Source organism: Pristiophorus japonicus, chromosome 8 (genome assembly GCF_044704955.1).
Source record: "Pristiophorus japonicus isolate sPriJap1 chromosome 8, sPriJap1.hap1, whole genome shotgun sequence".
Classification (NCBI taxonomy): domain Eukaryota; kingdom Metazoa; phylum Chordata; class Chondrichthyes; family Pristiophoridae; genus Pristiophorus; species Pristiophorus japonicus.
Genome location: NC_091984.1, coordinates 233,676,278 through 233,681,725, shown reverse-complemented (window position 1 = coordinate 233,681,725; position 5,448 = coordinate 233,676,278).

Sequence of the window (5,448 nt, the reverse complement as noted above, 5' to 3'; positions counted from 1 at the left end):
TTTCCGGTTACGGAAGCCGAGCGCGACTCTCTCAGCGCGAAGGGACTTCCGGTCTGTGTTCAATGTCGATTTAAATTTGTCCCCAAAACTGAATCCCAGCTCCCTCCTGCAGGAGATAAATGGGAATTGGAAAAGTCCTTCTGCCCCCACAGCAAAAACAAACTGTTCATTCAGCAAGTTTCATTGTTTATTGAATGAATATCCACAGCTGCAGTTGTTTTATATTGTAATGTGACTGTTTATAAATATAACTCCCAGCCCAGTTCAATTTGACCTGTGTAATGAGACCTCTCTGCCCCAAGGTCTCTCTGTATTTCCCTTCGTCATCTCTTTCAATGCTTACAAGCTAAAAAAAAATATTGATAAGCATTATGATATAAATAAATTCCTCGTTGTTATCCCTGCATTCGACTGAAGGGCAATAAATACATGTTTAAATATTGATGCGGTCTCCAATCTCTGTAACCTCCAACCCCCTGATCGTCAGGACACCATCGTCATCATCGGCAGTCCCTCGGGGCCGAGGATCACTTGCTTCCACACTAAAAATTACTGAGTTGACTGATTAACTCATTTTAAACGGTGGAAGTTGCCTGTGCGTGAATTCTTTTAACGTGGGGTGGCTGTTGCGGCTATGGCCTCAGCTGCCTGGGCTATAAGCTCTGGAATTCCCTACCTAAACCTCTGCCCCTCTCCTTTAAAAAAAGACTTGTATTTATATAGCGCCTTTCACAACCTCAGGACATTCCAAAGCACTTTGCAGCCAATTAAGTACTTTTTGAAGTGTTGTCACTCTTGTGGGTGTTATGTCTTTAATACTCTTATGAATGACTCCACGAGGTCTAGTATTGTACTTGAGCTGTTGTGACCTCAGTCCCATTTATTGTAACTCCAGAGTGAGGCACAAGCATGGTGGGCAGCCTTTTATACCGGGCCCTGCACACCTATGCAGGTAACCCTCAGGTCACCCACCGCAGTGCCCTCTGGTGGCACACCTTATGCCAGTTAGTATACATGGTCTACATACATGTCATCACTTCCCCCCCCCCCCCCCCAAGTCTTTAATGCAAATTGACTCATACATTGACGGTGACCTGGGCTTTGCTCTTCCTGGTTGACCGTTGGAGGGTTGCTTCTAGCTTGGGTGGGTTGGTAGTGAGATTTGTTGCCAATGGAGGTCCCAGTGGTTTCTGGTTGTGAGTCCATGACTACTCCATTCTCCCCCCCACACAGAGATCATGCTAATGTCCCGTCACAGGCAAGTTGCATTCAAGTTCATCACATGGGTTTTACATTTACATCTTGGTACATTTGTTGGGTGGATTACAGTTGCGTTTCTTTTTGTGTGGTACATTTATATGATCAGTACAGGTATCTCAGTACAGGTACACAAGGACAGTCTAGTTCCAGCATGGCCGGATGAGATCCGGGTCGTGGGTCTGTGGGCGAGGTGAGCTCATTTTGCCAAGTTGCTGGAGCTCAGGGCTCTTGCCGTTACTCCTAGTGTCGGGCAGGCCCAAAGACAGCTGATGTATCTGTGACCTCCCTGTCCTTTTCGTTTGCACAGTGTCGCTGCTGCTCCCTGGGAAGCGGTCTGAGCGAGTGAGCGTTTTGTCCAAGCGACGGTCGGGCTGCCTCGTCTTATCTAGCAGTTCACAGGGGAATGCTGACTCGCTTTCCTTGAGGGCACTGTTGTGAGCACTCTCTAGTTTGGGAACCTGGCTGGTCCAGGTCCCGTTCGGAGGAGCCGTTGCGGGTGCCCCTTCGCTCTTGAGCATTGCCGTGGTGGCAGGTGGGTTTGTGGGCTGCGCCTTTTCCACCCGGGTGGTGTGCGACGGTAGCTGACTGCGAGCATAGGCACAGTTTACTGTTTCTGGCCTGTGGCGGTTCATGCCATCGGGTGCCTGCAATGTTAAACTGATCTGAGGCAGGGTATTGCTACCGGTGCCTCTGCTCTCCTGGGATCGTTTATTCTGCGGCTTGTCTATTTCTGTCAGCTGTGGGGACACTTTATGATACATCGTTCTGGTCCCGGGGACGCAGGCTACAGCATTGGGTAGCCCGCTGGACTTGTATACAACCGTTCGCCCGCTACATTGTCGGGTGCAAATTGCAATCAGCCATCGCTCAACATTTTGCTCGTTACAGCTGGACTTTTACATGAGTAACCAATTTCAAGCAGTTCATTCAAAAATGGCGGGTTGCTGGCCTCCTTTAAAATGGCCTTACTACTTTAACTCCAATCGTCTTCCTTGCGTGGAACCACGTGTCGTTGCTCCATTAGCGCTGCACCTCGTAGTTTGGATGCCATCTTTTCCCTGTCCATGATGTCGACTGCTGCGATCTTCTTTCCCAGGGATTCTGCCACTGAAGCTGGGAAGGCGCCCTCGGATCCAATCTTCCTCCCCAGGAGTCCTGCCACTGAAACCAGGAAGGTGCGTTCAGGTCGTCTCGGCTGGATCATCGCCACGCAGTCATGATGAGCGGTCTGTGCCTCGGGGGCTGCATGGATCTGCTCTCCGGTGCCTGGTCCGACCGAAGGTGGGGGCTTGCTCTGCCTCTGAGCATGGGGGACGTCGATCGCTGGAGGGATGAAGTTTTCCCAGTTCCAATGAAGCTTCCCCATCCATTTTCCAAGTAGCGTTGGTCCATCACCTGAAACAATCCACAATGGTAAATTGTGTACCGCGCCATCATGGGATACACTTACATCCACACTACCAACAACTGATATCAGTTCCTTGGTGTAGGTGCGCAGCTTTGTTGTTCAGCTTGATCGTTCCATAGCCTCTCAAAGGCTTCCTGGCTCATTACTGACTGACTCGCCCCCGTGTCCACTTCCATGAAGACTGGAACGCCATTTATCTCGACTTCCTTTATCACTGGAGAACACTCCGTGCTGGGACTGAGCTGCCTCTCTAGCCATCTCCTCGTAATCCGCACTGGATTTACAGCCATCTGCTGACTCCTCTTCCATCTCCTGAGTCACAGCTCTTTTGCACATTCGCTGGAGGTGGCCCTTTGTGCTGCAGCCTTTGCACACACAGTCTCTGAACCGACACTGATGAGCCCTGTGATTACCTCCGCAACGCCAGCATGGTGCTACTCAACTTACGTTTACACCCCTCGGCGCACTCTGAGTTAAAGGACTCGGGGGCCTGCACGCTCTGTCCTGGGCAGATTCACGTTCAACAGTTCTGCCTGTGAAAGATGCCATTCTATTTACAGTAATTGCCGGGTTTGAGTCCTGAGAATGAGTCATCATCTGCTTGGAGCTGCAGCTTGAGGTCATGAACGCCTGGCTGATGCTGATGGCCTTCTGCAAAGTGACAGTGGTTTCGGCAGACAGTAGCCTGTGAAGAAGGGCCTCATGACCCGATGCCAATTACGAAGACGTCCCGCAATGCATCGGCAAGCGATGCGCTGGATTCACGCGTTCCTGCCGGCCTCCTGAGGTCGGCAGCATACTTCGCGATTTCCTGGCCCTCGGAGTGATGGTGTGTATAAAATCGATACCTGGCCGTGAGGATGCTCACCTTCGGTTTGAGTTGGTCCTGAATTCGCACTTTCAGCTCCTCGTATGGTCGTTGTTTTCTCTGGTGCAAGCAAGTCCCTGACGAGGCAGTTAGACCGCGGGCCCACAACTGGTCAACAGGATAGCTCTGTGCTCTGCCAGCGTGGCCAGATCATCGCCTACCAGGTCGTTTGCTATGAAATTTTGGTCAAGCCGCTCCGTAAAGGCTTCCCAACTTCACCCTCTGAGAACTTTTCTAATGCACCAATGTTAGTCATTTTTGCGTGAAAGTTCATAATCTCGGCGCCAGTCTTTAATACCCTTATGAATGACTCCACGAGGTCTAGTATTGTACTTGAGCTGTTGTGACCTTAGTCCCATTTATTGTAACTCCAGAGTGAGGCACAAGCGTGGTGGGCAGCCTTTTATACTGGGCCCTGCACACCTATGCAGGTGACCCTCAGGTCTCCCACCACAGTGCCCTCTGGTGGCACACCTTGTGTGACTATACAGTTAGTATACATGGTCTACATACATGACAGTGGGAAACGCAGCAGCCAATTTGCACACAGCAAGCTCCCAGAAACAAATGTGACAATGACCAGATAATCTGTTTCTGTTATGTTGATTGAGGGATGAATATTGGCCAGGACACCGGGGATAACTTCCCTGCTCTTCTTCGAAATAGTGCCATGGGATCTTTTATGTGCACCTGCGAGAGCAGACGGGGCCTCGGTTTACCGTCTCATCCGAAAGATGGATTGTCAGTCTAGATCTCTGTGCTCAAGTGTCTGGAGAGGGACTTGAAACCTGAACCAACCTTTTGACTCAGAGGCGAGAGCGTTCCCACCTGAGCCACGGCTCACACTAAAAGATTCTCCTTAAAACCTACCTCCATGACCAAGCTTTTAGTCCTCGGTGGCTCAGTGTCAAATTTTGTTACATAACGAGCCTGTGAAATGTTTTACTATGTTAAAGGAGTTATATAAATGCAAGTCGGGTATGCTCTGGCCCACACAGCGTCTGTAGTTGTAGAACCTGTGTCTGGCCATGAGTAGGCTGCTCGCTGGCTTCAGGTGGTCTCTCACCAGTGTGCTCAACTCCTCAAACGACTTGCTTGCTGGTTTCTCGGGTGTCAGCAGGTCTTTCATTGAAGCGTATGTTTTTGAGCCACAGCTGTTCAAGAGATGGGCTCTTCTCTTGTCTGCCTGATCGTCGCCCAGCCAGTCTTTGGTCACAAAGCTTTGCTGGAGCCTTTCTATAAAGTCATCCCAATTGTCTCCAGCATTGTATTTCTCATCTGAGCTGCTGGTAGCCATTCTGCGGATTCTGTGATCCTGTAACTCGTCGCCACTGTTAAGTCCTGACTGTAATGTACTGACTTACACGAGACACACGCTGAAGTCAAGGTCACTCAGGACCTGCACCTTTAGTTCCAGCTCTCTAGTGCTGCACTTGCCTGAGACCTCCCTTCATATATCTCAGTGGGACAGGTATGGAGTGTCTCCTGCAAGTGCACCCCTGGTGGTAAGGTATGCTTATTGTTACAGGTCATATCCAGTTACAGTCATGTATAGCATGGTAATATACAGTTATATACAGTAATGTGAGATACATGTCAGTGGGAATGTAGGGCCCAGTGATCCAGCTCACCTCCAATCAGATTGACCGTGAAGCAGGTGGGGATTAGGGAGTCAAGGGTTATGGGAAGCGGGGGGGGGGGGGGGGGGAAGCAGGGGGGAAGTGGAGTTGAGGCCAGGATCAGATCAGCCATGATCTTATTGAATAGCGGAGAAGGCTCGAGGGGCCGAATGGTCTACTCCTGCTCCAATTTCTTATATTATGTTCTTACGAGATTCCTGTGGATTGGAAGGTTCTGCTTTCATAACTAACGAGACGAGCATCAGTATGTTGGGTGGCGAGAGGACTCTAGT